At 36.1% G+C, this 25224-nt stretch overlaps 1 protein-coding gene across 6 annotated transcripts in view; it reads left to right on the top strand.

The window, feature by feature from the left end:
- The first annotated feature begins 116 nt into the window (after window positions 1-116).
- Window positions 117-25224, top strand: part of LOC108129539 (potassium voltage-gated channel protein Shaker) — a 159310-nt gene continuing 134202 nt past the window's right edge. For 4 of the 6 annotated variants that reach the window (XM_070282626.1, XM_070282633.1, XM_070282609.1 and 1 more), the window contains exons 1-2: window positions 117-799; window positions 6293-7183. The gene's annotated coding sequence lies outside the window, so the exon portion shown is untranslated. The remainder of the gene's footprint in view (window positions 800-6292; window positions 7184-25224) is intronic. The other 2 variants (XM_070282606.1, XM_070282613.1) reach the window with 2 other exon arrangements.

Raw genomic sequence — 25224 nt, 5'->3', positions numbered from 1 at the left:
TCGAAAAGCTCAAGGTGAAAGCATCTCCTGGCGCTGCTGCTGGCGCAGTCGCTGCCGCAACAAGCAGCCAACGCCGGCAGAGAAGTCCGAATCGGGACTCGGGAGTCGGGTGCTCGGATTTCGGATTTCGGATTCGGATGCGAATCGGTGGCGGGCGACTCGGTTGGGGACTCCGCACAGACGACACAGACGGTCTCCAGCGTCAGCGTTGGAGCAGTCGTTGGGTAAACGGCGCGATGTTAAGAGCCGCGACACGCGATTCGCAGCAGCAGCAATATCCCGCAGCAGCAGCAGCAGTAGTAGCATTAGCAGTAGCAGTGCCAGTGCCAGTGGCATCCGTAGCACCACCACCACCACCACTACCACTACCACTACCATCACTATCAGCAGCAGCAACACTTGCAGCATCCGCCGACGCCGCCGCCGTCGTAGCAGCACCACCAGCAGTAACAGCATCAGCCGGAAGACCAAAAAACGACCTTTAAAAAAAAATTCTAAATTATAAAATAAAAAAAAATAAAAAAGGAGAAATTTTTTAGTGTTAGTATTTAGCCGTAAACTGCTGTCCGCCGTAAAATCGCAGCTTCCGTCGTCATCCTCGTTCGTCGTCGTCGCTGTCCTCGTCGTCGTCGCGTCTTTTTTCAAAAAGAAATCCTTAATTCTTTTTTCAATTTTTTTTGCATATTTTTTCTAGTGTACGCGACGCGTTAATTAAAAAAAATATTAAAATTAACAATAAACAACATAAATTTTTTATTTAAAAAAATTATCTAAAAAGAAAACAACAAGCTCTGAGGAGGTAGGTAAAAAAAAAAAAAAGACCATCCCCCCCACGACAAGTTTTTTTTTTGGCGGTTTTGAAAAATAATTATTTATAATATTAGTGTGTGTGTGTTTGTGTGTGTTTGTGTGGGTGAATCTTAATTTTTTTGATTATGTTGACGCTGTGCTTTTATTAATATTTAAAGAACTATAAAACTCTTGTGACGTAAATACATGAACCTCGAGTCCAAAAAAAATTAAAATTTTGAAAAATTGTGTTTTTTTTTTGGATTGCGTCGCATCGTTAAAAATGTATATTTTCATATTCAAAATATTGCAGCACAGGTCTCGCACATTTGTAAAATACATAAAAATAATTATTATTTCGTCTAATATTTTTCAAATAATGTTTTTCTATTTATCTTTTTTTTTTGTTTTAATGGCTTTCACATGGAAAATGTTAAACTAAGCGTAGATATTTTTGTTTTTGTTGTTTTTCTTTGAAAACCGAAAGGTATTATTATTTTGGGGGCTGCCTTTGATAATTTTGTTTGTACTTTTCCCCTCAGCTTTCTTTTTATTTTTCTACGATCCATTGAGGACCTCATGAAGATTTTTCTTCATCCTTACTATTTTTTTTTTGGATTTTTTTGCGCACTGCCATTGGAAATGTCCTTGAACATTTTGTGTGTGTTTGTGTGTGTGTTTAAATGCGTATCTTTCCGCCTGTATTGGTGTGTGTGTTTAGGTGTGTTGTGTATATGTGTATATGTGTGGGTGAGCATCACTCAAATAGGGCTGGTTTCTTCCTAATAGCCCCGCCATGTCCTCGCAAAAGTGCCTAATGAAAGACAAAAGCCAAGTTAAGAAAATTCAAACAAGGAGCTAAAAAAAAGAAAAACCAGAAGGATAACAGAGTGAAAGCCGAGAAGAAAAGTTCAAACTTTCAAAATAACCAGTAGGCAGGGGGGATGCTTCATTGAGGAGAGGTCCTTCCACCAGCCACCATGCCCCCCAACTTTCTCAGTTTTATCAAAAAATCAACTAAATTTATGATTCAATTAAATTATTTCAATAAATGGGTTTATAAGAGGTGGGATATTTAAGTTAGGTTTTGAAAAAGAGACATAGTTTTTGGGGGTTTTGAGATCTCTTTGGGGAAGGTCTAGGTTTTGGGCTAGGTTTAGCTCTTGTTTTTATACCCTTGCAGAGGGTATTATAATTTTGTCCAAAAGTGTGCAACGCAGTGAAGGAGACATCTCCGACCCTATAAAGTATATATATTCTTGATCAGGATCACCTCCTGAGTTGATATGAGCATGTCCGTCTGTCCGTCTGTCCGTCTGTCTGTTTCTACGCAAACTAGTCTCTCAGTTTTAAAGCTATCGTCTTGAAACTTTGCACACACCCTTCTTTCCTTTGCACGCAGTATATAAGTCGGAACGGCCGGGATCGGCCGACTATATCCTATAGCTGCCATATAACTGATTGATCGGAAATGGTATAACTTTGGTGTTTTTAGAGTTAGAGAGTTCAAATGAGAGCTATTTTTGGCAAAACATTACGTCATGCCAAATTTCATAAGGATCGGCCGCCTATATCTTATAGCTGCCATATAACTCAACGATCGGAAATGACCCAACTTTCGTGTTTTTGAAGATAGAAAGCTGGAATTTAGTACAGACTCTATTTTTGGTTAGTTGATCCAACCTACCAAATTTCATTAGGATCGGCCGACTATATCCTATAGCTGCCATATAACTGAACGATCGGAAATGACCCAACTTTTGTGTTTTTGAAGATAGAAAGCTGGAACTTGGTACAGATTATATTTTGATCCATCCTACCAAATTTCATAAGGATCGGCCAACTATATCCGATGTTTGCGATATATATCCGGTTTTAGCTGCAAGGGTATATAAACTTCGGCTCCGCCCGAAGTTAGCTTTCCTTTCTTGTTATGATAATAATTTATGAAAAAAGACTAAAAGAAGCTTTAGATCTATTTTGGGAATATAATTTAATGTTTTTATGATACGATTTTGTTTTATAAAAGATTCCAAGTATTACCATTTCCCTATAATTTCTAAATATGTTATAACAACTATGTAGATAAAAGTCTTTATTACAATTCTTTCTATAAAAGTGTATATTCTTTGGTTCTTCATTATTTGAGAGGTGTTTTCCCTTACCCTTATCCTATAACCCTTATCCTTTCTCGCCTAGTTTACATTTTAAATATTCTGAAAGTATGTACATCTTTATATAGAAATAAAGAAAACTTATAGAAACTTGATGAAAAAAATAGGATTAGAAAAGTTTACAAAACTAATCCAACTTGGTGGAGGGTTATGTTAAAACATATTTTCTAATCCATTTTTGTAAAGCTTTAAGTGTTAAATATACATAATAATATATGTATATATTTATAATTGTGTATGTTTTGTTGTAATAATTATGTTAAATTAAGATATATTATAGTTATATGATTAAATCAAAACAATTTACACTATGTATTATAGCTCTTTGTTAAAGCAGATATAGGGATATTCTTAGGCATTCTTAGGCAGATATAGGGGCATATATGTATATATGGGCAGATATAGGGATAAAAGTAAAATTTATAATAACAGATACAGGGCTTTTTATTCTATTAGCAAACCCTATGTTTAAAACTTGTGTAAAGGAATGATTATTAAGTTGTATATATTATAGTGTTAATGTAAGTATTTGTTATATTTTTCTTTACATTTTAGCAATTATGATAAAGATAATGAGAATAATTTCATGATGACTTTTATTATAAATTTACAATATTATGACTTTAATTTCTTTTCAACATAAGTTACTTTATCACGTTTTTTTTGGGAAACAAATGTTCTGGAAGTTTATAGGAGTTATAGTTTATAGTTTTAGTTTATATTTTTTTAGGAGTTTATAGTTTTCGTAAATAGAAAGTTTCTTTTGACAATATATGTATGTACATATATAAAATAAGTTTATAAAAGAAAGCATTTCTAATACATTTTAAAATATAAAAGTAATAATTTTATAATTGAAGTAAAATACAAACATTAAAAGTGTTTTAATGGAGTTTGTATGTAGTCTACAAAAATAGCTATGCTTTAAATTTTAGGAATATGCATACATCTTTGAGTAGAGTTTTTTTAAACAAGGTTTACTCTATTTAAAAAGAGTTTTTTTCAGTTTAAAATACACTTGAAGAAACTATTAAGAGGCAATATATTGTATCCCAATTAATAACCCATGTAAACCCTTTTAAAAATCGAATAAAAAACATTGCTAAAGATGTGATACCTTAAAACAATTAAAAATTAACTTAAAAATAACACTTATAAAGTTCAAATTTTTTGTTTAAGTGTAGTGACAGAATGTTGCCATTAGCGAAACGAAACGAACTGAAATGAAATGAAATAAAACTACAAAAGACAAAGTCAAGTTGCGGAGCTCTTTGGCCCGCGGGCCGGAGCCGTAGCCGGAGCCGGAGCACAGGAATTCGCTTAAATTGCAAAGAATGCGAATTTGGTTAAAGACCTGGGAGGAAGTGTTGGCCGGGGGGGGTGGAGGGGTGGTGCGGTGCTGGCAGGATCCATTCAATGTGCAAAAATTTGCACGCCCCAGCGCAGCAAAATGGGGGGCTGGCAGGACCGGTAGGACTGCCAGGAGGTGGAAGCAGGCGTGGCAGGTAACCAACCACCACCTTGCGCCCCGCACCGTGCTGACAGCATCTCGAGCCCTCCAGGGAACAAGGCGAATTCTTTATCAAAATGTATGACAAGTTTAAAAAGCCTTGCGGAGAACATCAGCGAAATAAAAGGGGGCGAGAATATGGTGTAAAAAAAAAAGTTAAGGGGGGAGGCCAATGCGGAAAAGGATAAAGGCTAGAGAGCAATATAGGGTTAGGGGAGGCTCAAGGCTTTAGCTTTTCGTTATACTTTTCTTTTATTTCTTAAGGGTTAATGCCAAGAAATAAATCAGCTTACAAAAAAACAGGTAAGAGAAGCTAGTTTCCGAGGGGGGAGGAGGGGGGAGGTGGAGGTTTATATACTCTGGGAGGTGTATTTTGGTATTAGAAGGAGTTGAAGACTGGTGGCTATAGGTTATGGTTGGTAGTTCTTTGAGAAAGGTTCGGGAAGAGAGTAGTTTTCTTAAAAAAAATATAAGAAATATTTTGAAACTTTTATTTTTCAAAATATTTAAGAATCTGCTGATTTTTAAGGTTAATTATTTAGTAGCTTTGCCTTAAAACTGGCATATCCTTCAAAGAAAGTCTAGATGTATGGTATAGAGCTTACCTATGATAAGATTTAGTCTGTCTATTTGGTTAGCTTTGGTATATATACTTCTTGATATATTAATAAGGCTGTATACCAAATTTCAGCTTCATAGCTTTAAAACTAAAGGACTTATTAGCCAAAGAATAGCTTAACGGACACGCGGACAAGCGGACAGTAGATATTTCTAATATTCCTATTCTAATACATATGCTGCCTTTAAGCAGACATAATAAACAGCATGTATACCAAATGTCAGCTCCGTAGCTTTATAACTAAAGGACTTATTAGCCAAAGAATAGTTTTGCGGGCACGCGGACAAACGGACAGTGAATTTTCTTAATATTTCTATTCTAATACATAAGCTGCCTATTATAATAAACCGTCTGTATACCAAATTTCAGCTCCATATCCTTAAAACCAAAGGACTAGACTAACCAAAGAATAATTTAACGGACACGCGGACAGACGGACATGCGGACAGACGGACAAATCCCCTCAAAACTAACCTTTCACAAAGGAAAAAGCATTAAGCCATTATATACATTTTAAATAGCACACTTGATATGCAAATTGTGAGAATTATTTGAGAGAATTTGTAGATGCAACTCCTTGGCATTGATGGCCATTGGAGCCATCGCCAAAGGACACACTCAATTATTGAGAAATGTCAAAGTTATGTTTGTGGAGACTGGAATTTAATGAGCAATCGCTTCTTGGCTTTCTGCCAATTAATTTCAATGACTATTAAGACGAAATATTGAGTTGATTTACACCGAAACGTTGAGGCTTTTGATTACTGCATTAAGTGACCTCATTAAAGGGCCTGCACTTAATCGATATACCATACCATACCACCAACGCACATTCCTACTCCACTTTAAAGCCATGAAACGCACTATACTAGTGCGAGAGAGATGGCAACAAAATGTGGAAAACTAGGTTTATTTGGACAACCCCAATCCCATCGGCAGTTTCAGCAAACACTTCATCCATCACCCACTCAGTTACTCAGATACGCAGATACTCAGATACTTGCACGCACCAAGTTACAAGGATTCAGATACTTAGATACACACGCAGGCACAAACACACGTACTCACTTATACACATATATATACATATATCCTTAAAGAAACGACCATAATTTGTTGCAAATTTATTGAAAAGCCATAAAAAAAATTTCCGTTTCCTTTGCTTTCCGCTCTTCTTCTTTTTTTCCCCCTCATTTGCAGGCCAGGGGCTAGAGGGAGGTGAAAATAAAACAACAAAGTATACAAAAAAAATAGGAAGAGGAAGGAGGAAGGAGAATAAATACCATTTGGACACACCAACCCCCCCCACCACCACTCCAATCCAAATCATTCTCCCCAAATGGCGACGGTGGATGGAAGACGAGGAGGAGCAAGCAAATTAACAGGGAGATCCTGCCCAGGATCCAAATCCAAATCCCATCCATGGAACAATGAGCCATTCAAAGCGTCCAAGTAATCGACGAGAAAATAATCGAATTCGGTTAACGGTTTCGCGAGTGCTGTCACTTCCGTTTCCGCTTTCGTTTACGTTCCCGTTTCCGTTTCCGTTTTGTATTGTGTGTGTTTGCTGTAATTGTGATTTCGTCTAAAAAAAAATCTAATATTTTATCTAATTTTTTTTTCTTCTCTTATTGCACTTCACAAAAAAAAAAGATCTTGCCCAAAAATAACTCAAGATTAGAGAAAAATTAATTAATTAAATTAATTAAAAAATTTGTATAAGAAAAAGTAATCATGATGGAAATCGGTTAAATGAATACAAAGAGTTTCCGAGGGCAGTTCCAAAAACACTGTGCATCGTGATTGGGGCTCGAATCGAAACGTAACGAATAGAATATCGAATCGAATCGAATACAATCGATATCGCATCGATATAATATCGAATCGAAGTCATCTCGTCGCTTTTTTCTCCCGTCGTCTGTTCTACGCTGCTCTTTCAACATAATCAAATCCTAACTATGGATATTAACAGTTCTAATTACAATTAATTATCAATAGAAATCTACGATTCAAATTAATTACAAAATACATATTCAAAAATACCCAAAATACAAAACAAAGAACTCGGCTAAGCCACAGAAAAGCAATAAGGTGAGTTTTGTCACTTTTTGTTATTTAAAGTCATAGAACTAGTTGAGAATTTTAGATAAGAAGAACAGTATATTATGTTAGGTTATGAAGTTTTATTTTTTGAGCAATTATTGTGAGTATTTAATCATAAAGTCGAACTAGAACCCTAGATAGATATATAAACTATTTGAAATACAATTTTAAAATAACATTAACAATTTTAAAAAGTTGGGTATTATAGATGGGAGATGCGCACAATAATGTTAGGTTATGTTTTTTAAGGTTAGGTTATAAAGTCTTATTTTTTGAGCAAGTATAGTGAGGTATTTATTATAAAACCTATTTAGAACCTTAGATAGGTAGATGACTATTTGAAATCGTATTAAAAATTTTATTAAAAGAGGTTAAAGTTGGTTATTATAGATTAGAAAAACGCATTTTAATTTTAGGTTATGTATTTTAAGGTTAGGTTATAAACTTTTGTTTTTTGAGCAAATATTGTGAGTATTTAATCATTAAATCAAACTAAAACCATAGCTAGACAAAAAACTATTTGAAATCGTATAAAAAATTCCATTAACAAATTAAAGTTGGGTACTAGAGATTAGAAGAACGCTTTATAATGTTGGGTTATGTTTTTTAAGGTTAGGTTAGGAACACCTCATAATGTTAGGTTATGATCTTAAGGTTTAAAATTATATATTTCGCGTAATTTATCAAAAAACCTATCTGAAACTCTAGCTAAATAGATAACTATTTGAAATCCCATTTGAAAATTCCATTAAAGCCTCTCTGGACTTAATAAAGGCATTGAAAAACAGAAAAAAAACAGGCTTTGAAATATCCTGGCCACCAAACCACGTAGCTCTAGTCAATAAAAATTGTTTCAAGCCCACAAGGACACATCTATGTATGTACCGTGGAATAATTTGCGGATACCATTCCGCTTGTGCTCCGCTCTGCTCTGCTCCGGGATGGCTATTTTCGGTGTCCCTTTTCTGTGACACATAATTGCGAAAAATAATTCAATTTGCTTGCATTTTATGGGTCCAAAAGCAAATCATTGACAATAATCAACAAGAGGAAAAGGTCGTGGGCGTGCCGCGACGGGGTGTGCCCGTATATCGAGGATAGAAAGAAGCTTGGCCTGGGGCCAGGACACCCAGTAGTTGGTCCAAAATCACAAAAAAAAAAAAAAAAAAGGACAGTCCTTTTCCCGAATGGAAGCAACAGCCTCCGCTGGCTCGTAAATGTGAATGATGCTCTGATGGCCGGGCGGGGACTACGGCTGACTCCGGGACTCCGGCGGAGTCCGATCTGCGGCCCGTGGCTGAGCTAAAGTACCCATAAACATTTTGTGTCCAGCTTAGCCTCTGTGTGTTTGCAAAAAAAACAAAAAAAAATCGACCACTGGAAAAAAATACCAAAAAAAGTATTGAAAACTTTTGGTATTAAATATTTTTTAATTTTAAAAATTATAAAAAAAACCTTAGTCCTTGGATTATAGTATATTTTTTCTCAGTGTTTATTTTGCTTTACGGCCCTGACTCTTTTTTTTTTTGCAAAAAATTGCAACAGCAGCTTTGGACATGTTTGTGCAGGCTTTTCAAAATACTAAAATACCAAAATACCAACAAAGAACAAAAAGTCGACTTAAAATATAGTAGAAGAGGAACCTCAAACAAAAGGAAACACACAAAAATATGCGTACAAGGTCGTTCCCCTTCAGCCGCCCCCCCACTCCTACCCCAACTCAAGTGTCCCCCCCCCACCACTTGCAGCTTCCTCTCGGTTTGCGCACTTCCTTCATATTATTATTCGCTGTGTTGCTTGGCGCTTTCCATTCCTTTTGCAACATTGTTGTGTATTTAATTTGGCCAGTTTCTGGAAGCATCCTGTCCCTTTCGCACTCACTTTCATCCAAGGAGTGCTGCCAAGGAGCAGTCCTAAACGTGGGAGGGGGAGTGGGGGATGGGGCGCAATTTTACGACTCACCAGAGGCATCCTCCTTTGCCTTGTTGTTGTTTTTGTTGTTTTTTTGGTCATCTACATTCTCCTTCGACTGCTTCTTAACTTGCTTATTGTGTGTATGTGCCTGGAATCCTTGTTGTTTTTTTTTATTTGTTATGGTTTTTTGTCTTCTTCATAATTTTAACCACTAACGGTTTCTTTTGCCTCGTATTGTTTTTGTAGTATTATTATTTTTTGTGTTTTTTTTTTTAAGCCACTTCATTTTAATGGAAATTATGAAGAGAGTTACTTTTTTTTGGAAATTTTCTAGATTTTCAAGTGAGTTGGAATTAAGTTAATATTTTTTATAAAGAATGAGAATATCTTGTTGATTTTCTTTGGTAGAGGGTTTGTTTATAAGGAAAGTCTATGAAACCATGTTTAAAAGTTTGTTAAAAATGGCTGCCTATATTTTTTTAATCTTAATAAAAGTTATTTTGAAAATAAAAAGGTCTATATCCAAATTTAAGCTGCATTTTGTGCAACAAAAACTGAGTTTCTTTGGTGATTTATTTTTAGTACAATAGTTATGGATAAATCACTATTTATTTTTAATAGAAGTAACAAACTCATTTTAGATATGGTATTTATTGTTAATTTCTTAACTATTGAACATCCTTTCAAGGACCGAACTCTCTATCGAAGAAAAACAAACTTATCGATATTTTATAGTCTGTCCTTCTTTAATTTCATTTAAGGTAATTTCATTTAGCTCTTTAAAATGAAATCTGAGATCTTAAAGCTTATTATTTTCTCTTTGAAAGTTGTTTTGTTAGGAAATATTAGCTAGATATGGTAATATTCATTAATTTCTTGACTATCGAATATCCTTTCAAGGGCAATGATACCCCACTCTCCACTGGAGAAATACAAACTTATCGACAGTATTACCCCAACTCCTTATCAAAGAAATACAAACCTATCGAAATTTTATAGTTTGTCCTTTAATTCCTTTTCAAGTTAAATTACCTTAAGATTAGCTCTTTAAAATGAGATTTTAAATCTTAAAACGTATCTTTTTCTTCTTTTTTTTTAAATATTTAACTATCGAATATCCTTTCAAGGGCAGTGTTACCCCAACTCCTTATCAAAGAAAAACAAACTTATCGATATTTTGTTTTTTTTTAGTTTTTCCTTCTTTAGTTTATGTTTTCATAAAAAACCTGAATCTTAGCTTTTGAAATTGTCAAGTTATAAAGAAGTTCTTGTTTAATTTTTAATTTTATTAAGTTTTGTAAGAATTGCAATTTTCCCGCTTTTACGTGCATGAAAATGAGATTTGCCTGTTGCCGTTTTGGTCGTTTTGTTTTTTTTTTGTTTTGTTGGCTTTTGGTTTTTTCCAAAAATAAAGTGCGTTTTGGGAGCAGAGCGACAAGAACGACAAACGACATCCAAGCGACTGCCAGCCAAGATTTCTAAATTTATGTAAGTTTTATTTTCGTTTTATGGCTCTCCTTGTTGTTGTTGTTGTTATTGTTGCTTTTGTATTTGTTGCATTTCGCATGTGCCGCTCGGTTGCGTTTTCTGATTTTTTTTTTCATTTTTTTTTTTCTTTTTGTAACTTCTATTTTTATCTTGACACACTCACACACTATGGCTATTTTATTGCATTCGCGTTGCTCTTTTATTCGCACTTTTATTTATTGTTTTCCCTTCCAATTATTAGGCCATTACACATTTTTTTGGCCCAAAATCATCCTAAACATCCCAATATCCCAATATGGTTCCATATCCTTTCCATTGAAAAACCCTGAACAAGAAAACTAAAAACAATGCTCGGATCTTCATTAAAATGTTTCATTTCGCTGCTATTTGTTTGTTTTTTTGGTCACAAAAAGCCAGTAACGACAAAAATTCGGGTATTGTTTTGTGGGCGAAATAGTCTGGGGGTTTGGGGAGAGGGTGGGGGGTATTGGTCAATTTATTTTGTGGCTCTTAAACCGTGGCAACGTTGCATATTTAACGATATAGCATACGGTATGCTGTGGGGCACAACCGAATTAAAGCACGTGTGTGTGTGCCACCCAATCCATTGGAAAATTGCTTGCTTTTGTTAGTTTTTTTGAGTGAGAGTTGCATTTGCAATTCCATTTGATTTATGCGATTTTGATATCAAAAAATAATATAAAACCAGGGTCTAATAGAGCTCTATAATAAAATAGAAAAACCTAAGGTCTAATATTCCTTTAATTTTAAACCAAATTCCCCCTCTGAGACAATAACAAATTGGCAACTAAAATCAAACCAATTGGAAATCGGCCTACAAGCGATCAGAAGTGGTTTCTTCTATACTTTTTTTTTTTTTGTGTGTCACATGTGTTTTATAGGCCCACGCAAACGCAGCAAAAAAAAAATAGATTAGAAAAAATATGGACAGTGGGACAGACATGCGATAAATCGCCGCTGATATTTATAGAGGAGTTTAGTTTAGTTCAATGACACACCCAGCTAAAGAAAACAAAAAAACCTAAATAAAAACTAAAACAAAAAACACGACATGACCTTGTAATACCCTTTCGTTTATAAAAATGGCCTACATTTGCTGATGAAAAAGTGCTTGTTTAATAATCATAGGCCTAACCTTTCAATATTTATTTCTATTGATAATAATCGATTGATTATCTAAAGCCTTAAGCGATATTTATCGATAGAAGATAAGCTTCCCTTTGAAATTTCTTGAAATATAATGGCCTACTTTTATTAAGTATTATTACTATCGATAAGTATCATTTGATTATCCCTCCGCCTAAAAGCTTTAATCGATAATAATCGTTAGTTATTATCTAAAGCCTTAATCGATATTTATCGATATAAAATAGGCCTCTCTTTGATATTTCTTGAAAAATAATGGCCTACTTCTATCAAGTATTATTACCATCGATAACAATCGTTTGATTATCTCCCCCACCTCTAAAAGCTTTAATCGATAATAATCGTTAGTGATTTGTTTTTAAAGAATTTCTTTAATTTTTTCATATCCTTTTTGTTATTTAGGCCTATCCTTATTTCTCTCTGTGGTCACCAGTTCGGCCTTGTCATCAGCGGGCAATATTCAAGACATTTTATAGTACGCGCGTGTCCATCGATAAGCAGAACCAGAACCAGAAGCAGCAGCAGCACAAGTCCTCCCCACCCCTACCACCCTTTCAATTTATTTGCCATGCTTTTCAGTCTCAGACCGCTTCTTTGTGTCCTATGGCATTGGGAATGTCGTAAAACGACAGAACGAGAAGAAGAAAGCACAAAACCAGAGAAGCGGAAACCAGAAAAGCATCAAGAATCAAAGACATACTATACTATACTATACATAGCGTAAGGGGAGGGAGTAAGGGAGTTGCGACATCAGCATCGTAAATCGTTAACAAATTGAAAACCAACAAAAATAATCGACAACTTTTGGCAATCGGTTTTGTGTCAGCTTCTGTTGCATCCCTATCGCTATTTACTATCGAATTTCTCATTTTCTAAAGGAAATTATACAAAATTTAACTGATTTAAATATCAGTTGGTTTGGATTTTTAATAGCTTAAAGCTTAAGTTTCATTTATTTGGTGGGAAATGGGGCGTATACTTGATATGCATATGTTTGGTATACAAGTTTCTTCAGATTTATATTAAATGAATAATAAGAACTTAAATGGAGGTATTTTTGTTACAAAAATATAAAAATAATAAGGAAATTCTTGCTTATTTTATAAATATATATTTTAAAAACGTTTACCAAATAGGCGTATACTTGATATTTGAGTTTCTTTAGAATTAAAATCTACCAGTAGCCAACTGAACCAACAATAACAATAAATAACAATAAAACAAGGTTCTTTCCTCACAAAACTATGCCAATACTTTAATATTAAGTATTTTGTAATAGAATTTTTACACCAAATATACGTATATTTAATACCAGAATCCCATAATTTACAAAATCACTAAAAAATCAAAAACTGCCATAAAGAAAATCCCTCAAATCTCAACAGACTGTCTTTTAAGTGTTTAATTTGTTCAAGACCTTTATGTATATTTGCGATACATACGTATACTTAATATTTTCCAACATGCCAACGATTTATCGAAAAAAAAACCCGAAATATCAACCGAAAAATTTCCGTATTACGTTTGCATCAAATTTTGATTTCGCTCTATTTCGTTCGATTTCAAATATATAGTTTATTTATAGAGTAGTTCTCATTGGAACGGTGACAAAAGCGATGGAAGGCGTCGCCATATAGTAGTTTTTCTGTATTTCCGCAATAACTTGCCAATTTCCAAGGAGTGGTCCATGAATCAGTTTTCCAGCCAAAGACTCTCCACTCACTAAAAGATTTAAGATTGAAAGACACGCACAATCGATAAATCAATTTAAAACCAAACGTAAAACTAACAACAGGTGGGGCGTTCAGAAAACGCGCCAAAATGGCAACTAAGTAAGAAGAAGGCAGAAAAAAAAAAAATTAAAAAAGAAAACTAATAAAATTCTCGCTAATCAAAACCTGCACGAATGTTGTAAAATGTTTGACGGGGGGTAGGGGCTATGGTTTGGGGTGGCAAGTAGGCTGAAAACAGTGGGCGGTACTGCAATAACTTATCCAAAAACTGTAAACCTTTGGGTGTGTGCTTTGGGTGGGTGTAGTATGGAGAAGGCCAAAGTGTAGGTTTTGGTTTTTTAGGGGATTGTAAACTTGGTCCTCTCACCTCTCACACACACACACCACACACAAAACTCGCACGATTTCATACGAAACATGCCAGCAGCTGCAGACACATACACATACATTTGTTGTTGTTGTTCAGTTGTTGTTTCTGCTGCTGTTAGAATCCATTTTAAATTGAGAAAAATCGCAGCTACACTGGCACGAAATCACGAAAAGTTTTAATTATTTTCTAACAGGCGAACACACACGCAGCAAACTGCCTGCAACAGAACTATAACGATTAAAGGGTATATACATTTTCACATACGATTTGTTACATATTCCAAAAAAAAAGGATATAAGTTAGGGTTGTATAACAACAAAAAACGAAGATAGAACTTGAAACTGTTTAAAACTTAAAGTTAGGGTTGTTATAGACGACAAGAAAAATAAAAGGAAATTAGTGTTGAATAACGTTAGTTGCATAGTTCGAGTGACTTTGGAATTTCGGCACGTTCTCCGTTGAGAAGATCCAAGGAATTTCCCTCCAAAATCGTGTCCTAGGATGCCTCTGTCATCCACCTCCACCTCCACCTTACTTCCTGAGAACAACAAGAAGAGAGAAAGAGAGAGTGTAAGGGGGGAGGGGGAAATTAAATACGTTAAATAACCTATATACATGCACGTACCCACACATTCCCACGGCAATTTGTGGTCATTTCCTTTTTCATCAGCTGGGGCAATAATTCCTTGCTTCTCGTCCATTTCATCCTCATTCTTTTCCTTTTTTTTTTTTGTTGTTGACCCCCACCCTTCCCTCTTGGCTCTCGAATGGCCACTCGTTTCGTTCGTTCGCTCTTCTTCTTCTTCTTTTCAGAGGGGGGGCTGTTTTCTTTGGTTCGCTTTTGTTTACCGTTAGCTCTCTGCAATTGCGGTACGTGCAGATGCTCAAGTTATCTGCGTATGCGGAAGCGAGATGGAATGACTGGTAGGGTAGCCTTGCATAAATATTTTGTAGCTCGCTTTTCGGCAAATATTTTGTCGCAAAAAAAAAAAAAAAAAAAAAAAAGACTCCCAAGAATAGAGCAAGCTCTTAAATTAAGTGTGGAACGGACTTGAAAGCCTCAATGAAATATTGATGTGACGGACAGGAGTTTCAGATACACTTGCCTTAAAATGAAACTCTATTTGGTTACCATTTTCCTCAAGCCCAGTGTTGAAAAATATTCCGAAAATGTATTTAGAAAGTGATAGCTTCCCCAATCTAACTGTCTTTCCATTCAATTCTCCACCAATACACCGATTAAAGCCCAAAAAACCAAACTGAAACTGAATTCATATGAAATACATAAATTTTGGAATGCAATTTGGTAACTCATGTGGAATAATGCTCTTAGGACACCGCATATGCATCTCGTTTTCCATCTCTCTCTTCCACTCTTGCATATGTACATACATACATAGATATGTATATGTTTGTGTTTGTATGGTAGGTTGTCTGGGAGGACATGTGGTTGCATGTGCAGGACCAAAATAAATGGAATGACAAACTTTTGTCCTGGGCAAGTGCGAGTGCAAGTGGGAGGGTGAGGGTGGAGGGGGAATGAATGTCTCTGGGCCATTTGCATAAATATTGCCTAGACGCGCCATCTCGCTTCCGCACACCGGCAGCACACTGCTGCGTGCTGCGACGGCCGCTAGGTGGCGCTGTTGTAATCAACTGTGTCAAAATGCCAGCCCAGAAAGTCAAAAGTCGCAGTCACCGTCGTCGGCGTCGTCGCTGCTGTCAAAAAAGCAGCAAAAGATGATGAAGGTGGCGGCAGGCAGAGGTGAGGAAAGTCCAAGGAAACCCGGGTGAAAGCAGGTGGGAAAAAGCCGAAGAAAGACGGCCCAAAAAAAAGTAACGGAAGGCAAGTCAAATTTTAAACACACCAACACACATGTCAACACTAACCAGAACACCAAAGGATACAATTTTAGTCCTTAAAAAAATATATATGTATAAAAAGTCTGACAATTTTGAAATATTTTTGTTAATTAATACTGTTTTACTGATTTTCTTAAATAATATTTTTTTTAAAGTTCCATTTAGTTTATTACTTCTAATATTACCACCGCTTCCGCTAGTGTGGAACTTTCAAGGCACCTGCCCAGCATCAGGCTTTCCAAATTGAGGTTAAAAACGAAAATAAAGCAACAGTAAAAAGAAAAAGAAGAAGAGCAAGAGCAAAGGAAGAGGCAAAAAAAAAAAGCGGCTGTCAACTTGACGAGCACGTAGGTGACTGTGACTGACTCTCTAGCTCCCTCTCTCTCTATCTCTTTCATCACCTACGGAAAGGTAGACAGGACGTGTAAACCATTATCTCTGTCCTTTTTTTTCTCGCCTCTCTCCCTGCCATTTGTCTTCATATATACATATATTTTTTCAAAAGTTGTTGTTATTTTTGTAATTGACACTTAAACTCGAAATTTGACGCAAATTGCTAAAATGCAATGGAAAAAAAAAATAGGGAATAATAGTATGTATACTTACATATAAACAGGGTCTACCAAAAATTATAGGCGATTGTAAGACACTCTTACATTTAAGAAATAAATATACTGAATTTTGTAACTTTAAACTTGAAGTACTCATACTGATACTCATACTTATTCAGTATTTGTAATATTTTTATGGACTATCTGTTCGAGTTTCAAGGACCTGAAACTGCAAGTTCTGTTTCTGTTTTTATGTACCCTTCTGGTGTGCAATAAATGCCAGAGTATCTTGGGATCCTGTAATCAAGACAAGCAGTGACATTTCAAGTGCCGCATGCGAAGCGTCTGCCTTCTGCCTTCTACCGTTATCCCAAGCCTCAGTTGGCGTCGCTGCTGGGCTTTAAAGCCCTGTGCTTGCGTCATAACCGCGCTGCTTCAGATGACTTCCTTTCGCTAACAACACTGCGAGAAATTTGGGTTTTTTTAATAAGTTATAGTAGAATTATTAAATCTTATTGTTTAAAGCTTGTTATAATTATTTAAGTGATGGATCAACTTTTTTTGTCTTTTTCTTGGCGATGGACAAGCTTCGATACCTTCAAGCTTTTATCGATAAATCACTATTTTATTAACACTGAAACAGTGATTATTGATATACACAAGTGTTTACATTATAGATTATAAATTATAAATATTTTCTTGGTGTGTACACACTCGCTGTGTGCACATACTCACTCGCTCGCCACCTGTACATAATGAATTGTAATTTGAACAGACGCGGAGAACTCTGAATGCCCGTAATGTGTGTCTGTGAGTGCGTGTGTGTGTCCATGTGTGTGTGTGGGAATGTATGTGTGTCAGCTATTAACTTAAATTACGTAGCATACTTTTGTGAGCCGCCAGCGGATTTACCGGCTGCTGCCACTGGCTTTTATAAATGAATACACAAGAAAAAAAAATATGGAAAAATATAAAAAAAATTCAGAAAGCTAAAACTAAAAGACCATAATTTCCTATAGCCTAAAAATAAAGTAAATAAACCCTAAAAATGTAGATTATAAGCTTATCTATGTTCAATAAATTAATTTTCTGAGTGTATATGCCACAATAGCAGCGCATTAAAGCTAAGAAGGTGCGAAAAGAAAACCTCAAGCGAAAAAAAAAGAAATAAAGAAAGAATCCCAGACACAGGCAGTATTATTTGATGGCATGCCTGGCCCAAGAATTTTAGTGCTACCTTGATTAAACAACAAACATTACATTATAGGGACATTTGCATAGTTATGTGTATACCCCCTTCCCCCTGCCACACCTCCATGTGTGAAATTGTCAGCATATCTCGACGAGGATATATATTCCTATATTAAATGAAACGAAAATTAAATCAGAGATTTTAGGATAATTTGGCAAAATATTGCAATTTGCCTTTTTGTTTTAATTTATGCGAAAAACATGTCCGGACATGCAAATAAATGTTTAACACACATTTGCATATATATCTCCAAAATCAGTGCCAGTGCGGCAGCGACGGGGGCGGGGACAGGGACTTGTGCAACAAATATTTGCCACAAAAGGTCGTTGTAAACGACAGGTGGGTTTTTTTTTTGGGGTGTGTATGTTGCGGTTACGATTTTGCCAGTAGCGGTAACAGGCGGTGTCAAAACCGGAAACGGAAACAAAGTTCACACTTGGCTTCCGACCAGCCAACAAAAAAGGGAAAAGCCAGGCCAACACAAAATCATATGCAATCTGCCACAAAAGAGGGAGGGGGTGGGGGCAGTAATTAGTAGAGGGGGTCAAAGGGTTAGAGGCTTAGAGGGAAAATGTAAACAAACCGCAAATGCAATACAAATCTTTCAAAAGGATAAACAGCTAAAAATAAACATTAAACCAGGGGTTTTAATTTTTTTTATTAAATATAATAATATTATTTATTAACTTTTTAAAAATAATACATCTTGCATGATAATTACTTTCACATTACGTATACGCAGTGTATAACCCTCATTGCTTTAAACTCCTTACTCTCGAAAACCCTCTTATTTTAAATATAAATTCCCCTCGCATTTAATTCAATTTAGAAAAGACAAATACTTTTTAATTATTTATTTATTTATGCAAAATGGCGTAAGGATGAGAGAGAGAGTGCTCATTAAAACAACACTGGGCGTACGGACTTGTGGTTGACGTTGTTTGCCAGACAGTTGGGCGCCAATTTTCATTGCCGGACGACCTTCAGTTTTAGCCACAAAAGGGGGAAGTGAAGGGTAGACTGGGTAGTTAACCTAACCCCCCACCCCACCCCACCCCACCCCACGCTTCACAATCAGGCATTAACAGACGACGCATGTTGCGTATACGCAGTGTGGTACGCACTCTTAGTATTTTCTTTCCTTTTCCTGTTGAATTTTATTTTTGCTTTCTTCCTTCGTTCTTTTTATTATTTTTTCTTAACCTTTTCTCTCTTCTTGCAACTGCCTCGAGCCGAAAATGGAATGACAGGCAAAGTGAAAAAATGGCAAGAGACCCCAGCGAGCATTAAGGGATAAGCTCGCTGTGAATATGTTAATTGTCCTGCCTCCATTGTCCTGCCTGGCTATGGTTGAGTGTGAGTATAAGTGTTTATAAGGGTGTGGGTGAGAATTTATGTATGTGTGTGTGTGTGTGGTGAGGTAGAGGCTCCAAAAACAGCAAACTGCTGACAATGGAAATGTATTATAATTGGAGAGGGAGACAATTTTGTTTGGAGATTGATGATGCCTCTATGGCCGAGAACAGCTATTCCTAAGTGGATAAAAAGCTGAATTATCGATATGCTTTGGGGCACTATGCCTTATGTTACTAGAAATCATTTGATTGATATTTTGATGGTTTTTTTGGCTTAAATAGTTGGTTAAGATGCGTTTTATGTCCTACGTTTGGTCTTTCTACAAAATATAAAAAAATAAATGCAAGAATTAATTTCTGCTTAGATTTAAATGAAGAATAGTGCAGAATCTATCCACAAACCTGTCAATATTTTCCTCTAAAGGATCTAATAGGAATTACTTAAGATATAGCTTTTGTTCTACGCCTCATTAGAGAAATACCAAATATATTTAAAAGTAAAAGTAGGCTATTCCAACGTAGGCTTTTCTTTGTTAGTTACTTTTTCTAGACAACCTCACAACGAATCCAAATTTCTGGGAGTTAACATTCCGTAAAATCTATTTTAAATATATTTAAAAAAAACAAAAAATGGACAAAATTTTAGAAATTCTGAAATTAACACAAACTCAAAGGACGGATTCCCATCAATATTCGAGAAATGTTATCCCTGAGCACTGGATTCATTGTCCGTTGCTTTGCCAAACTTCCCGGCTGTGCATGGGCCTGCGAAAGTTGATACAAATCGGCATAATACTCCATTCCGGGAATGCCAACGGCGTTAAAACAGGCCGACACTTCGGTGCAGTCGATAATTGAGGTTTTAAGCGGCGTTACCAACAGAGTCGAGTAGTACGGGACCTTCTTACCCTCGATCAGTTCCCGAACTAGCAGGACCGCTGTCCTGGATCCGGCCAGTAGATTCCAACGCGACCAACTAAAATTATGCGATTGTGCCAATGTGGCGAGACAGGCATAACAATGCATTTCCATAACATAGTGAAAAATTTAACTGATTTAAATATCAGTTGGTTTGGATTTTTAATAGCTTAAAGCTTAAGTTTCATTTATTTGGTGGGAAATGGGGCGTATACTTGATATGCATATGTTTGGTATACAAGTTTCTTCAGATTTATATTAAATGAATAATAAGAACTTAAATGGAGGTATTTTTGTTACAAAAATATAAAAATAATAAGGAAATTCTTGCTTATTTTATAAATATATATTTTAAAAACGTTTACCAAATAGGCGTATACTTGATATTTGAGTTTCTTTAGAATTAAAATCTACCAGTAGCCAACTGAACCAACAATAACAATAAATAACAATAAAACAAGGTTCTTTCCTCACAAAACTATGCCAATACTTTAATATTAAGTATTTTGTAATAGAATTTTTACACCAAATATACGTATATTTAATACCAGAATCCCATAATTTACAAAATCACTAAAAAATCAAAAACTGCCATAAAGAAAATCCCTCAAATCTCAACAGACTGTCTTTTAAGTGTTTAATTTGTTCAAGACCTTTATGTATATTTGCGATACATACGTATACTTAATATTTTCCAACATGCCAACGATTTATCGAAAAAAAAACCCGAAATATCAACCGAAAAATTTCCGTATTACGTTTGCATCAAATTTTGATTTCGCTCTATTTCGTTCGATTTCAAATATATAGTTTATTTATAGAGTAGTTCTCATTGGAACGGTGACAAAAGCGATGGAAGGCGTCGCCATATAGTAGTTTTTCTGTATTTCCGCAATAACTTGCCAATTTCCAAGGAGTGGTCCATGAATCAGTTTTCCAGCCAAAGACTCTCCACTCACTAAAAGATTTAAGATTGAAAGACACGCACAATCGATAAATCAATTTAAAACCAAACGTAAAACTAACAACAGGTGGGGCGTTCAGAAAACGCGCCAAAATGGCAACTAAGTAAGAAGAAGGCAGAAAAAAAAAAAATTAAAAAAGAAAACTAATAAAATTCTCGCTAATCAAAACCTGCACGAATGTTGTAAAATGTTTGACGGGGGGTAGGGGCTATGGTTTGGGGTGGCAAGTAGGCTGAAAACAGTGGGCGGTACTGCAATAACTTATCCAAAAACTGTAAACCTTTGGGTGTGTGCTTTGGGTGGGTGTAGTATGGAGAAGGCCAAAGTGTAGGTTTTGGTTTTTTAGGGGATTGTAAACTTGGTCCTCTCACCTCTCACACACACACACCACACACAAAACTCGCACGATTTCATACGAAACATGCCAGCAGCTGCAGACACATACACATACATTTGTTGTTGTTGTTCAGTTGTTGTTTCTGCTGCTGTTAGAATCCATTTTAAATTGAGAAAAATCGCAGCTACACTGGCACGAAATCACGAAAAGTTTTAATTATTTTCTAACAGGCGAACACACACGCAGCAAACTGCCTGCAACAGAACTATAACGATTAAAGGGTATATACATTTTCACATACGATTTGTTACATATTCCAAAAAAAAAGGATATAAGTTAGGGTTGTATAACAACAAAAAACGAAGATAGAACTTGAAACTGTTTAAAACTTAAAGTTAGGGTTGTTATAGACGACAAGAAAAATAAAAGGAAATTAGTGTTGAATAACGTTAGTTGCATAGTTCGAGTGACTTTGGAATTTCGGCACGTTCTCCGTTGAGAAGATCCAAGGAATTTCCCTCCAAAATCGTGTCCTAGGATGCCTCTGTCATCCACCTCCACCTCCACCTTACTTCCTGAGAACAACAAGAAGAGAGAAAGAGAGAGTGTAAGGGGGGAGGGGGAAATTAAATACGTTAAATAACCTATATACATGCACGTACCCACACATTCCCACGGCAATTTGTGGTCATTTCCTTTTTCATCAGCTGGGGCAATAATTCCTTGCTTCTCGTCCATTTCATCCTCATTCTTTTCCTTTTTTTTTTTTGTTGTTGACCCCCACCCTTCCCTCTTGGCTCTCGAATGGCCACTCGTTTCGTTCGTTCGCTCTTCTTCTTCTTCTTTTCAGAGGGGGGGCTGTTTTCTTTGGTTCGCTTTTGTTTACCGTTAGCTCTCTGCAATTGCGGTACGTGCAGATGCTCAAGTTATCTGCGTATGCGGAAGCGAGATGGAATGACTGGTAGGGTAGCCTTGCATAAATATTTTGTAGCTCGCTTTTCGGCAAATATTTTGTCGCAAAAAAAAAAAAAAAAAAAAAAAAGACTCCCAAGAATAGAGCAAGCTCTTAAATTAAGTGTGGAACGGACTTGAAAGCCTCAATGAAATATTGATGTGACGGACAGGAGTTTCAGATACACTTGCCTTAAAATGAAACTCTATTTGGTTACCATTTTCCTCAAGCCCAGTGTTGAAAAATATTCCGAAAATGTATTTAGAAAGTGATAGCTTCCCCAATCTAACTGTCTTTCCATTCAATTCTCCACCAATACACCGATTAAAGCCCAAAAAACCAAACTGAAACTGAATTCATATGAAATACATAAATTTTGGAATGCAATTTGGTAACTCATGTGGAATAATGCTCTTAGGACACCGCATATGCATCTCGTTTTCCATCTCTCTCTTCCACTCTTGCATATGTACATACATACATAGATATGTATATGTTTGTGTTTGTATGGTAGGTTGTCTGGGAGGACATGTGGTTGCATGTGCAGGACCAAAATAAATGGAATGACAAACTTTTGTCCTGGGCAAGTGCGAGTGCAAGTGGGAGGGTGAGGGTGGAGGGGGAATGAATGTCTCTGGGCCATTTGCATAAATATTGCCTAGACGCGCCATCTCGCTTCCGCACACCGGCAGCACACTGCTGCGTGCTGCGACGGCCGCTAGGTGGCGCTGTTGTAATCAACTGTGTCAAAATGCCAGCCCAGAAAGTCAAAAGTCGCAGTCACCGTCGTCGGCGTCGTCGCTGCTGTCAAAAAAGCAGCAAAAGATGATGAAGGTGGCGGCAGGCAGAGGTGAGGAAAGTCCAAGGAAACCCGGGTGAAAGCAGGTGGGAAAAAGCCGAAGAAAGACGGCCCAAAAAAAAGTAACGGAAGGCAAGTCAAATTTTAAACACACCAACACACATGTCAACACTAACCAGAACACCAAAGGATACAATTTTAGTCCTTAAAAAAATATATATGTATAAAAAGTCTGACAATTTTGAAATATTTTTGTTAATTAATACTGTTTTACTGATTTTCTTAAATAATATTTTTTTTAAAGTTCCATTTAGTTTATTACTTCTAATATTACCACCGCTTCCGCTAGTGTGGAACTTTCAAGGCACCTGCCCAGCATCAGGCTTTCCAAATTGAGGTTAAAAACGAAAATAAAGCAACAGTAAAAAGAAAAAGAAGAAGAGCAAGAGCAAAGGAAGAGGCAAAAAAAAAAAGCGGCTGTCAACTTGACGAGCACGTAGGTGACTGTGACTGACTCTCTAGCTCCCTCTCTCTCTATCTCTTTCATCACCTACGGAAAGGTAGACAGGACGTGTAAACCATTATCTCTGTCCTTTTTTTTCTCGCCTCTCTCCCTGCCATTTGTCTTCATATATACATATATTTTTTCAAAAGTTGTTGTTATTTTTGTAATTGACACTTAAACTCGAAATTTGACGCAAATTGCTAAAATGCAATGGAAAAAAAAAATAGGGAATAATAGTATGTATACTTACATATAAACAGGGTCTACCAAAAATTATAGGCGATTGTAAGACACTCTTACATTTAAGAAATAAATATACTGAATTTTGTAACTTTAAACTTGAAGTACTCATACTGATACTCATACTTATTCAGTATTTGTAATATTTTTATGGACTATCTGTTCGAGTTTCAAGGACCTGAAACTGCAAGTTCTGTTTCTGTTTTTATGTACCCTTCTGGTGTGCAATAAATGCCAGAGTATCTTGGGATCCTGTAATCAAGACAAGCAGTGACATTTCAAGTGCCGCATGCGAAGCGTCTGCCTTCTGCCTTCTACCGTTATCCCAAGCCTCAGTTGGCGTCGCTGCTGGGCTTTAAAGCCCTGTGCTTGCGTCATAACCGCGCTGCTTCAGATGACTTCCTTTCGCTAACAACACTGCGAGAAATTTGGGTTTTTTTAATAAGTTATAGTAGAATTATTAAATCTTATTGTTTAAAGCTTGTTATAATTATTTAAGTGATGGATCAACTTTTTTTGTCTTTTTCTTGGCGATGGACAAGCTTCGATACCTTCAAGCTTTTATCGATAAATCACTATTTTATTAACACTGAAACAGTGATTATTGATATACACAAGTGTTTACATTATAGATTATAAATTATAAATATTTTCTTGGTGTGTACACACTCGCTGTGTGCACATACTCACTCGCTCGCCACCTGTACATAATGAATTGTAATTTGAACAGACGCGGAGAACTCTGAATGCCCGTAATGTGTGTCTGTGAGTGCGTGTGTGTGTCCATGTGTGTGTGTGGGAATGTATGTGTGTCAGCTATTAACTTAAATTACGTAGCATACTTTTGTGAGCCGCCAGCGGATTTACCGGCTGCTGCCACTGGCTTTTATAAATGAATACACAAGAAAAAAAAATATGGAAAAATATAAAAAAAATTCAGAAAGCTAAAACTAAAAGACCATAATTTCCTATAGCCTAAAAATAAAGTAAATAAACCCTAAAAATGTAGATTATAAGCTTATCTATGTTCAATAAATTAATTTTCTGAGTGTATATGCCACAATAGCAGCGCATTAAAGCTAAGAAGGTGCGAAAAGAAAACCTCAAGCGAAAAAAAAAGAAATAAAGAAAGAATCCCAGACACAGGCAGTATTATTTGATGGCATGCCTGGCCCAAGAATTTTAGTGCTACCTTGATTAAACAACAAACATTACATTATAGGGACATTTGCATAGTTATGTGTATACCCCCTTCCCCCTGCCACACCTCCATGTGTGAAATTGTCAGCATATCTCGACGAGGATATATATTCCTATATTAAATGAAACGAAAATTAAATCAGAGATTTTAGGATAATTTGGCAAAATATTGCAATTTGCCTTTTTGTTTTAATTTATGCGAAAAACATGTCCGGACATGCAAATAAATGTTTAACACACATTTGCATATATATCTCCAAAATCAGTGCCAGTGCGGCAGCGACGGGGGCGGGGACAGGGACTTGTGCAACAAATATTTGCCACAAAAGGTCGTTGTAAACGACAGGTGGGTTTTTTTTTTGGGGTGTGTATGTTGCGGTTACGATTTTGCCAGTAGCGGTAACAGGCGGTGTCAAAACC

The sequence above is a fragment of the Drosophila bipectinata genome, chromosome XL (assembly GCF_030179905.1).
Source record: "Drosophila bipectinata strain 14024-0381.07 chromosome XL, DbipHiC1v2, whole genome shotgun sequence".
NCBI lineage: Eukaryota > Metazoa > Arthropoda > Insecta > Diptera > Drosophilidae > Drosophila > Drosophila bipectinata.
Note: the sequence above shows the minus strand (reverse complement) of the source record. Positions and strands in the feature narration are given on the sequence as shown.